Genomic DNA, 13253 nt, shown 5'->3' on the forward strand with positions numbered 1-13253 from the left:
GGCAGGACAGGAATAAAGATGTAGACATAGAGAATGGACTTGAGGACATGGGGGGGGGGAGGGCAAGCTGGGACGAAGTGAGAGTGGCATGGACTAATATATACTACCAAATGTCAAATAGCTAGCTAGTGGGAAGCAGCCACAAAGCACAGGGAGATCAGCTCAGTGCTTTGTGACCACCTAGAGGGGTGGGATAGAGAGGGTGGGAGGGAGACACAAGAGGGAGGAGATATGGGGATATATGTATATGTACAGCTGATTCACTTTGTTATACAGCAGAAACTAACACACCATTGTAAAGCAATTATACTCCAATAAAGATGTTTAAAAAAAGATAACCAACAAGTACCTGTTAAAAAAAAAAGTGAATTGGAAAGGAATGACCTTCTATGCAACATTTCAGGTATCCAGTTAAACATGTGATTCATTATGGTCTACCTAGAGTAAAAGTCACAGGTGAGCCTGGAGGATAGGAGCTGAGTTTACACCTTTCTTCTGATTTGAATTGAGAAAGCATAAGATTTGTCTAGTGCCCAGAGAAGGTTCAATGCCTGGCAGTTTTGATTCGACATAGGGAAGTTGTTTCATCTTGAATTTTCAGAACAAGTATGTGTATGGAAGAGAAGACTTTGGGCTTATCAAAGTAGTTTTTCTTTCACTTTTCACAAGTTGCACTTACTTTCATAAAACAGAAACAGATTTCAAAAAAAAGAAAGTCATGTGGAGAAAGTGGTTAGTGAGAATGGAAGTGAAATTGCAAGATTTCGAAGATTACTCAAAGAATGAGAAATTAGTAAGGAATGGAGTCAGGCAATGATACAGGCAATGCTCTAAAATGTGGGAAATTGAATAAAAGCATGGAGAGTCTTGCTCTGACAGGAAGCAGAACAAGGGCAAGTTTCTCCTTTTAGTGAAGTTTTACCATTATGATTGTTGTTAATCAATTTGGGTAGAGAATCCAAGTCACACTTTTAGGCAGAAAAGAAGAAATCAATCAGGGGAGAGAAAGAAAAATCTAAGATATGGCATACTTTATAGACTTAGGTCCTAGGAGATCCAGGGATAACAGAGCTCAAGAAGATAGGCTTAGCAAAAAAAGGAAAATATTTGCTTCTCCATCAGAAAAGCGAGGGATCAAGAAAGATGAATTTGACACATTCTCATGTAGAAAGGAGAAAAAGTAGGGGAGTGTACATCTGCTGTTCTCAAACTCTCCTACTGAATAAAATGGTAGGACATTTGCCCGCAAGATGGCCGGTTGAAATAAGGCTGGACTCTTGAAGAAAAGACAGAAAGTTGGCAACCGATGTAGTGGAGAATCCAGGCGAGAAGTAAAAGAACCCCCCTGCAGCAAAGGGCTTTGCCAAAATTAGTCAGGGCTTCTCCACACCTCGTCATCATCCCGGAAACTGGATAGCAAGGCTTGGAGAGAAATATGGTGGAAAGACAGTACCAGAGATACCTGATACTTCACTTGAGGTTGTTTCTTCTTTTATCTTATAAACTCCTCTTCACTCAAGTCATGGATAATATTTGCTACATACAGAAATGTCCTGGGAGGGCTTCCCTGGTGGCGCAGTGGTTGAGAGTCCGCCTGCCGATGCAGGGGACACGGGTTCGTGCCCCGGTCCGGGAAGATCCCACATGCCGCGGAGCGGCTGGGCCCGTGAGCCATGGCCGCTGAGCCTGCGCTCCGCAACGGGAGAGGCCCGCGTACCACCAAAAAAAAAAAAAAAAAAAAAAAAAAGAAATGCCCTGGGAGAACAGTTTTGGGGAAATGAAGAAAAGACTCAGAGAAGAGAATGCTGGCCCAAAGTGGAATGTGAGGGAGCTGGAGGGATAATTGGGTAGAACGCAGAACCAGAGGTGACTTGCGAAAGTAAGCCTCAGGAATTCACATACATGGGGATCGACTTCCCACGGGGCCTGAGTGATTTTTGTCTAACTCTTAAAGGACAGTATGAAATTATCTGATGTCAGAGTAATACAAGTATGATGCTTAAAATGGGTGACTACCTGGGCCCGGCTGGATAGAGGCAAAGAAGTTCAAAATGTGGGGAAAAAATATTGGGAAAAGTAGAGGGACTATAAAGGAGAAGGTGGATGAACAGCAGTATTTCTATAAAGGACAGAAAGAAAGACAAAGGCCTGAAAAATTCACAAGCTTGGGATTGAAGGGGAAAGAATTTTAAGATAAGCCAGTGCTGGCAGAGATAAAGTGAAAGAAAAGATGAAGGAAACAAAGTAGTGACTGCAATCCTGCAGCAAAAGAACAATACTGGAATTTTGATGTTTCAGTTGGTAATTTTTCACAAAGCAGCACGTGGTTGTCATTATATTGTACATTCTGCCCCAGATGCTGCTCCGCCTGAAAGAGGGTCAGGGTTCAGGCCTGAAGTCTCTTTGACCTTGTGGCTTCCGTGACTGAGGAATAAAGTCCTGGTTTAAATAAATCATCTAAGAGCACCAGAGGTCTGGCCCCTGACAATGCAGCAGGCTTAGAATAAGAAGAGGAGGAGAGTGAAGTGCAACAGTAATCAGCCTGAGAGACAGTCTGGGAGTTAGACAAGGTAATGACCTCCCACCCTTCATTGCTCTCTTCAACTCCTACAATCCCCCTACCACACTCCTCCTTCTTAGTGTCTCTCCCCACATGTTTTTAAGATCCTCTCATGGACCTCAGGAAGCATGGGACAAACTGTCTTTGGGGAACCCCAAACGACTAGAACATCAGATTCTCAACTCACTAGTAACCTGAGAAATTAGAATGAAGACAAAAACAATACCTTTTAGATAGCTTAAAAGGTATCACATATTTGCTATGTGATGGCAAAAAGAGTACATATCATAAGAGTATACAGCACAAAAAATTTTCACAAAGTGAAAACAATTGTGTAATTAGGGACCTCAACCTATACCCAGCATTCCAGAAGGCTTCTTCCTGTCCCCCTTTCAGTCATGCCGTTCCCCTAACAGCAACAACAATCTTGACTTTTAACACCATGGATTGATTTTGCATTAAAAAGTACAGTGTTACTTTGTTCATATTTTTAATACTTTCTGGGCATAGTTCAAGATAGAAATTATTAATATCCCAAACTGGTAACATACCAACAAAAATACTAGTATTTGAATACCTTAAATGGCATGGCACAAAGTAGGCCTGTATAATGGAAGGGTATCATGGGCAATACTAGTATTGTAATCACTGGGGTTAAGGAGATTGAGAAATTCTAAGGTGGGAGTGTCAAAAGTCACCTCATCATCTTAGGTTGGCGGGAGACTAGGGGGAAGGGTGGAGGCAAGGTCTCTGATGTCATCAAGGGAGAAGCAAGGCTAGCAGGTGACTACATGCAGGGAGAGAGGATGGCAAAAGAGAGCAGCTTGAACTTCGAACGTGGGTGAGTGAAGGCAGTCCGGTGGTGGTCAGGAAATGGCAGTGGGGAGCCCTCGGCCCAGGAAGGAAAACCGGTGAAAGGAGGAGAAGTCTCTGAGTGATTGTGATAATGGGGAAAGCCACGGGAAGGAAACAATTGAGAAGATGGGTCCGTTTGATTACCGCAGAATGGAAGGTAGGCAGGGCTCAGCAGAGGGCACATGGGACTGGGGTCCAAGCCTCCAACGCGGTGAAACATTAACAGGGTCTAAACTGAAGGCAGAACTTTCATATGGATTATATAAGCAACCTCCCTCTCAAGGTAAAGAATCCTAACTGTTTTTTGGCTTATGGACACTTTTGAGATGAAAATAGTAGATTGTCTTACCAAAGGGGGGAGGAGGTGGGGGAAGCATATACAACAGCATTTTAAATTCAATTTTAGAAGGTTGATTAACTCCTAAAACTCACTCGCACATGCTTATGTATATTGCAAGTTATGACAGTGAGAGAGAGAGAGAGAGAGAGAGAGACAAGAGAAGGGAGAGGAGGAAAACATGGAGAGGAAGAAAACCAATATGTCAACAACAATGTGGGAAACCAGGAAGATATATGGGATTCTAACCGAAGACCCTACATCTTTTATCCTCATTCATTATCAACCTGTGTTTATTAAGGGTTAACTGAGCCATGTACTAAATACTGAAGATGTATATGATTCAGTTCTTTGTTATGTACATATCTACCAGGTAACTAGGTGGTTTCTTGTGAAATAAAATCAGCCTCTCTAGAGAATGGAATGTACAACATCCAAGGAAACAATACTGAGCAATGAGAAAATGAGATTCAGGTGGAATCAGAGTCTCTGGCTTTGAGTGCTGGTTTCACCGTTTAAAACCTGTATGGGGCTTCCCTGGTGGCACAGTGGTTGAGAGTCCGCCTGCTGATGCAGGGGACACGGGTTCGTGCCCCAGTCCGGGAAGATTCCACATGCCGCGGAGCGGCTAGGCCCGTGAGCCATGGCCGCTGAGCCTGTGCGTCCGGAGCCTGTGCTCCGCAACGGGAGAGGCCACAACAGTGAGAGGCTCACGTACCACAAAAAAACCCAAAAAAACAAAAAACCTGTATGATCCTGGGAAATGTACCTAAGCTCTCCAAGCCATAGTTTTGTCACCGTAAAATGGGGCTAATCCTAGTACCAATGTTATAGGGTCCTTGTGAGGATTAAATGACTTAATGTGTAGCAAGCCCTTAGCATAAAGTCAGAAAAACTCAACAAATGTTAGCATTTGTTAGCAGGGATGACACAGGAATAGGAAGAAGCCTCTGAATAAGGAGACTTACAGAGCTGATACTCTCACTGTGGCCTTGCTACTACTTAGCTGTACAACCTTTATAAATGTCATTAGCCCATGGTTTCCTCATCTGAGAATTTAGAAAGACACAGTCCACAAAACCTCGCTCACTTCTGATGCTAATTACAAGTTCAGGAGTCCCCAAGACCACCCTTAGAGTCAGTAATTTGCTAGAAGAACTCACAGAACTCACTGAAAGCTGTTACACGCACAGTTACAGTTCATTACAGCTAAAGAGACAGAGTAAAATCAGCCACGGAAAGTGATGCATGGGAAAGAGTCTAGGAAAGTTCCAGATTTCCAATTGTCTTCTCCCAGTGGAATCACGGCCAACACTGCTCTCTCAGAAACAGTGTGTGACATGCATTGGGTACTGCCAAGCAGGGAAACTCACCAAAGCCTTCATATGCAGAATCTTTGTCGGGGCTCCATGATCAACTGCCCCCATGGCTGTCCTGTCTCCAGCCTCTCCAGAGATCAAGCTGATACCACATGACTCAAAGATTCCCCGTAAGTCACACCGTTAGACTGTCTGACACGGCCCAAAGTCCCCAGGTACACAGACACTCTTATCAGGCAGGACATTCAGAGGGCTTAGAGATCACCCCCAGAGGTAGGTAGGGAAAGGCCAGACCTCTCTTTGGATGAGGTTAAATTCTTTATACTATCAAAAGCTGGACTTCCAGTTCTAACACTCTAGACCAGCAACCTTCAAATTTTTGTTGACTGGAACCTACAAAAAGAAATGAATTTTACATGTTGATTTCAACATATACGTGTTTCATAAGACAAATACCCTTTTACTATACGGAATGTATGCTGATATTCTAGTTTGTTTGAATTTATTTTATGAACAATATTGGTAACTTTCCACTAAATTGACCACTAATGGGCCTCAACGTGCAGTTTGAAAGACAGTGATTCAGAGCAGGGCCCTGTGGGCCAAATACAGCCTGCTGCTTATTTTTATAAAATAGCATTGGAGTAGTTGCCACAGAGATAGTACTGCATGCGAAGGCTAAAATATTTACCACCTGGCCCTTTACAGAAAAAGTTTGACGACCCCTGATCGAGTGTAGTATCATGATTTGTGACCTCAGGAAAATACATTTATGATATTGCCTTATATCCATTCCAATGTATGATGAATTCATAAACTTACCCGTTTTGTAGTTTGTACAAATACATGATAACAACACAAATATTAGATTCCAGGGGATAGTTTAAGCCCATGATTTTTGTGTTCTCAAATGTGTGATTGTGCTCCTCGCTATTCAAAAAGCATCTGCAAACTCCTTCCCTTCTAGATAACCTGCACCCTTTTAACTATAGCAAAGTATGAGAAGTTATGTGAGAAACATCTGGCACCGTCAAAGACATCAGAAGCCAGAGAAATACTGATCGGTATTAAAGAGAAGGAGTTCAGCCTTCATAAGAGAAATGTACCAAGAAAAAAAATTCCAACACATACACCCAAAGAAATGTCAGTAGGGGCCCCTCTAAAGTCCACATTCAGATGAAATGTTCAGAAGAATTAAAACAAGAGCAAATTTGGGAGGAGAGGAGTACCCCAATTCACTCTGGACATCTCTCTCATCTCAGCCCTCCAAGACCGAGTATTAGGAAGAGACTAGAAAGAAATGCAGGCTTCCCCAGAGGGTGAGCTAGGAGTGGCACAATAATATCAGTTTCTGAAATATTAGCAGGATTGGCTTTTAGCCTCACCAGACTGACTGACCGGTGTTGGGAACAGAAATAAAAGCTTGTGACTTCATGGGGTTTGACCCTATTGAAAATGAGCCCCTCTGCTCAAAGAGGTGATCAAGTCGCAGGGGTCCTTTCTACTCTCTAACGTAAGGTGCGAAAAGGACATAATCAGAACCCGTAACCTTCCGCTTTCCAGAAATTGGTACGTCTGTAAACGGATTTAGTAAAATTAATTTTCAAGAGGCTGCTCGTTTTCTCCTTGGTGCAATTCAGCTTTGCCACACCAGCTGTGAAGGTTTGTCAAGTTACTGAAACTCTCAAATTCACTTTGATACAGATTTCTAATCTTCCCCTTCCCACCTTTTTAAATTACTGCCTGAGTCTGTGCCCTAAACATGCCCATGTTTTGCTTTTAGCACCAAAACCTTCTAGTTTATTCTACTGGAGCTGCTTTTCCCCTGTATCCCTAGGCTGTTCCTGTTGGCTTCCACGGTCCAAAACTGAGACCAAGATCCTCACCCAATGATGCAGGTAGATGGTAAAATATCCCCAACTTTCCGCCCTTCTTTGTATCTGTGCCCTTTACCACGTGACTCTGAAGCTCCCTCATTCAAGAGGGGGCACCTATTGTCCTTTCCTTTGAATCTGAGTTTGTCTTGTGTCTTGCTTTGCACAACTGAATGCAGTGGAAGTGATGGTGTGCTTGTTCTTTCCCTAGGCCTTAAGACACTGTTTTTGCTTCCACTCTCTTAGAACCCTGCTGTACTCTGACAACAAGCCCAGGCAAGTCTATTAAAGGATGAAAGTCACCAACTTTGCCACAGTCAACCCCTAGCCGAAACCCACTGACTAGTCAGCCCGGAGCTGATCCATCAACTGACTACAGATGAATCAGTGACACCCACCAAGATCAACAGAGCCAGGCCCAGATAGATTGACTGGTGAACTCAGAAACAATAATAAATGCATTGTTTTAAGTCACTGGATTTGGGGTAGTTTGTTGCCCACAATAACTGAGAAGCATTTTTAAAGACTTTCTATCAATGACAGTGTACCCAATTAACTATAAGTTCCTTCTGTTCTTGCGATATAAATTTGATAAATGCCTTCTTAGTCGGCCAAGCTGAACTCACTAAGTGGAATTTCTCTCTCTTACTTTAATACCACAAATTCTTTTCCTTCACTTATGCTACTGTGTCTCTTTCCATGAAATGTTCCCAGAAGAAAAGGTAGAAAACGTCCTAGGTTTACCCTCATCATTCACTTATTACCCCTCCTTTTCTCAGACACTTAATCCACTTACACTTTGCACATAAAATTGGCTTCATTAAGTAAACTTGATAACTGTCACCACCATTTGTCTCGACTGCCAATTCCTAGAATGCAGGCAAAATGTTGGCAGAACTTGTCCATAGAGTATCATGTTTACAGGCCCTTAATCCGTTTGTCAAATCAAATTAAAATGAATGGTTTTTAAATGTTTGAATGACTCCCGGCTCCAAATGGAAAAGTCCAAATATTAATTTATTCTACCTTATATCTGTTTTTATATTAAAATAATATATGTAAATAAGGATCAGTTGAAAACCCAATCTTCCAACAATTACTTAAAACAATAAAAGAAAAGGCAAGTCTGGACATGGGCAATTAAAGAGCAAGTGCATCCTCGTTGTATGTTCCTCGTTAATACATGACTTTAGTTATAAAAAGGAAACATTTAGCAACAATGGTCTTTGAACTGTTCTTAAGTAATCAGTGAACTATATCAGTATTTATCAGAGTTTTTAGATGATGTTTTCAAAATATTTAATATCGCTTTAAATGTTTCTCTCCTTTCTTCTTTGTCTCCCTTAGATTGAGACACATCCAGGCTTTAATACTATTCCAAAACACCCAACAAGGCAAGACCAACTCCTTCCCCTTCCTTCTCTGTACTGTGCCCATCAGAGCTGTGAAAGTCGGAGTAACTACGCCAAGTCTGTAGGATGGATAATTCTTTATATATTTATATTTAATCGAATTATTTCCAAATGGGATTTGAGGGTGTTTGTTGATAAATACTGATCATCATCAATACATGAGGACTTTTTATGAATTTAAGGAGCTCTACTCACAACCTAGACAATCAGACCCATTAATTCCCAAAACAACTCTGTGACGTAGGTCATTTACTTCGTCTGTCTCAGGCTGGCTGTAAGAAAAGGTTGAGATGACACAAGCTAAAACTACCTTTACTAAAGAAAACTCAGTTTACAGAGACTGAATTTGATGACTTCTTTGAAAAGATTCTTTGGTACCTGTTCTTTAGGGGTATCAGTTCTCTAGGGGTATCACTAATAATTTTGGTATTTGCAAGAAAGTCTTTATAGAGTCTGATTTATCTCTTCTTGGCACTCTACCATAATTCATGTAGCTTCTATCAGATAAATTCTGGTACTAAACTGAGACATATTCTTCAGCAAAAGAGCAAAGCTATTTGATTGTACAATTAGAATTCATCACTGTTATAATAATTCAGAGTTGTGATATGATTTTAACAAAGCAAAATTCACCCCTTTGATAAGTTAAAATTGTTATGCTAGGCTGTGATTACAAAAAAAATCAACCAATCAACCAACAAATGAAAACAATTAAAATAAGTGACGATAAAACTCGATGTCATACACAGGGCAAAAATTTCTGAGGCTACAGTAGCTGGCTAGACATATGCCAAAAGGCACCTCGGAAAATTCTTGAGCTAATAATTCTTTTCACTCTGAATATGTTTTGGCTTCTAAAAGAAAGTACAATTGCATAATGTTTAAGGCACAGTCTCTGTTTTGCTAGTTCCACTAGCTATATGATTTTGAGTGAATTATTTACCCAATACATAAGGTACTTGTGAGAATTGAAAGACATGATCTATGTAAAAAGCTTACTCCAGTGTCAGACAAATATTAAGCACTTCATATGTATAAGCTATCAGCATCATCATCATTTATCACCATCATCATAATCATAATGCAGGGAACACGGGTTCAAGCCCTGGTCTGGGAAGATCCCACATGCCACAGAGCAACTAAGCCCGTGCGCCGCAACTACTGGGCCTGCGCTCTAGAGCTTGCAAGCCACAACTACTGAGCCCCCGCATGCCACAACTACTGAAGCCTGCGTGTCTAGAGCCCGTGCCCTGAAACAAGAGAAGCCACTGTAGTGAGAAGACTGCACCCCACAATGAAGAGCAGTCCCAGCTCGCCGTAACTAGAGAAAGCCCACACAAAGCAACGAAGATCCAACACAGCCAAAAATAAATAATTAATAATAATCATTTAAATGTAATCATCATCATGCCATCATCAGCATCACCACTGAAAAATACAAAACATACTTTCCTGTTTATCCTTAGAGATCATAATATACTCTGTAATTTCCACCTATATCTGAGTAAGTATAATTTCTGTAAATTAAATTCCATGATCCTAAGGGTTTTATCTAATTCAATACTGTACCCTTTAGGCCTAAACCAGTGCCCTGTACATAGAGGGAGCTCCAAATATTTTTGTTGTTGAATAAATAAATGCATACATACCTTTACATATTTGTTAATATGGATTATTTTTCATGACTGTAGAATTTTACAAGGATCTATTTCCTTCATTTTAAGTGTAACTTTTGCACAATAACTTTGGAGCCAATTTCTGAAATTTATAAGCCACCTATTTTAATCCCTCCCTGTCCATTTTCATGTTCAATGAAATTATGTACTCTTTAATATTAGATTTTATTCCTTGTTCAAAGAAAAAGAGGTCATCATTTAATGCGTGCGTGAGCCAAAAGGAAAAGGAAGCAATGGCATCAGTGAGGCTCTACATTCTCCCAGTGTCAGTGAATGGTTTTTAATGGTCTGTGGATTCCTCCCTTCAGACTGAGTGTAGCTTGACTGGAAAAGGTGCTGAGGATGTCCTGGTCTTCCCTGGTTAGGACAGCTCAAGGCACAGAGTACGGTATGAGGTTTCACCCTAACAGGAGAGGGCCCCCAGCACTTTCCTTCTGTGATCTTCCCACTCCTTCTATTAAATCAAAGATATCTTCTCACTGGTCCCTGCTCTCCTAGACTGTTCTAATAGAAATAGGGGCTTACTTCTCATTGATCATCATCCTTCTAAGACTCAATTAGAAGAGATATAGGTGGAGTATAACTACTACTGACTCAATATATTTGTCTTACTTGGTGGGATAAGCTTAACAGATCAAACTCTATGATGATTAGTCATATCCTGTAAACTATACAAACTTATTACTGATTCATATGATATTAATACCCAAATATACTTACTTTCAAAAGGCTATACATAGAAATATGAATTTTGCTCTACTTTTAAATTACTTTTATTTTTAAACTAGATAATATATTTGCAAGATCCCCAAATCAAAACTTTATACACAAATATACAATGAGAAATCTCCATCTCATCCTTTCCCACCTGACTGTACCCAACACGGGCCCTAACACGTAGCAATTTTTATTAGTTCCCTGTACAAACGTCCAAAGTTTATTTAAACAAATAAAAGCAGATGCAAATAGGTATAATATAATGTGCTCAACATGACTAATCATCAGGCAAATGCAAATCAAAACCACACTGATAGATCACCTACACCTGTTAGAATGGCTATTATCAAAAAGACCAGCAACAACAGTGTTGGCGAGGATGTGCAGAAAAAGGGACCCTTGTGCACTGTTGGTGGGAATGTAAATTGGTGCAAATTGTACAGAGCTTCATCAAAAATTTAAAATAGAATTTCCATACGATCCAGCAATTCCACTTCTGGGTATTTATCCAAAGAAAATGAAAACATAAGCTTCTAAAAATATATGCATTCCTGTGTTCATTGCATCATTATTTACCATAGGCAAGATATGGAAACAATCTAAGTGTCCACTGATGGATGAATGGATGAAGAAATTGTGTTATAGATATACAATGAAATTAATATTCAGCCATATCAAAGGAAAGAAATTTTACCATGTAACAACATGGATGGACCTTGAGGGTATTATGTTTAGTGATATAAGTCAGACAGACAAAGATAAATACCATATGATCTCACGTATATGTGGAATCTAAAAAAAAAGGAAAAGAAAAGAAAAGCAAACTCATTGATACAGGAAACTGGTGGTTGCTAGAGGTGGGGTGTTGAGAGAGTGAAATAGGTGAAGATGGTCAACAGGTACATGAAAATCTGACTGCAAAAATCACAGGAAATCAAGGAAGTGCAAATTTAGAAATAATGAGATACCAGTTTGCAACCAATATACAAAACAAATTGTCTTGAAATACCAAGTATGGGTAAGCTTCATATTGTTAATTCTGCCTAGAAACAGAAAAACCAATTTTGCTAATGAGTTCATAGAATCTAAGTCTCAAAGCACAAAGCACAGTAACGATTTAATCAGATACTGAATGATTACAGAACTAGATATGTGGGAAGAAGTTAAACCCATGATTTAAATTCTACTTAACAAATTCCCACTTACTTGAAGGTTACTTTTACAATATATCCAAATACACGGTTACCATATTTTTTCATTTTCTTCCTAATGTAAGCTAATACATTTTTAGCAGCTGAACACTCTAAAATCAAGAGGATTTTATTACAATTCTACAGGTTTGCTGATTTACTATGATGAAACAGTGAGAAAAAAACATAATTAGATTTAGTAGAAACATCTGTGAGATTGGATATTTATTAAGGAAAAAAACTGAAGTGGGCTGACTAATTTGTCATACAGTTGAAAGTACATGAAAAGCAAACGTTAGGACTTGGAGGCATACATGACTGAATAGGTGAATGTGACTCATAGAAATTCAGGATCAGCCTTGTAATCCACAACTCTCAAGAAGTGAGGGGATACAGGTGCTGACTTGGCCCTCCCTGAAGGAAACAAATGATTTGACCTACCTTCCCAATAACCAGAATACCAGATGTTTGCTTCCCTATACAACCGAAGAAAACCTTATGACTTGAAAGAAATGAAACAGCTCATTAAAGTAAAACTTTTCAAGCACCAAGGTACTAATCCCATGCCACCTTAAATGTTAAATAACTAATAGTAGCAATACATCCCCAATACTAATTGTACTATGGTTGTTGGAAAAAATATCTTTACTTTTTTAAACTCTACCATGGAGTTGATCATGCTTTGGGATAAAATTATCCCTGCGCTCCCAGTAATCCCAATTGACGTCAACACTTGGAAAAAACGCAGGAAACTGAAGGAAATCGTTCCAGCTCTTGGTTTGCTATAACCTGCTCTTTCAAAGGCCTGGGGTATCTTGTTCCTTCTCTGAGAGGGGAAGGAAGGTAATTTCGGAAGCAGGATGCTGATATACTTTAGGAAGCTACTAGAGGTCACGGGCACCTCTCTGGTTTAATAAGGTACACCTATGCATATAAGCAGGAGAAAAGGCCTCCTTGAGGAGAAACCTGGGCTTCCATGCCACACTGAAAATTGCAGGGCAAGTTAGTAACTAAACCCATTTCAGCTGGAGCTAACCTGTCACGGTTTTGCTCGTCTTTCTTTTCACTTTAACCTGGCGCAATCTGCATCCAAAAAAACAGAGCGAGAGGGGAAAAATGCTCAAAGAAAGGAAGAAAGGTCCTTTTCTTTGAGGTCGTGCTGCCGGTGCCTTCATGAAAGACTTGAGCAGGCCATATACTTTGTTGTTGGTTTTTTTGTTTGTTTTTTCCCAGCAACAGAGACATCAATGGTTTAAAGAACGGGGGAGCTTACATGTCTGAAGCACGGTCCTGGAGTGACACCTCACCGGATA

This window comes from Tursiops truncatus, chromosome 9, assembly GCF_011762595.2.
Source record: "Tursiops truncatus isolate mTurTru1 chromosome 9, mTurTru1.mat.Y, whole genome shotgun sequence".
Classification (NCBI taxonomy): domain Eukaryota; kingdom Metazoa; phylum Chordata; class Mammalia; order Artiodactyla; family Delphinidae; genus Tursiops; species Tursiops truncatus.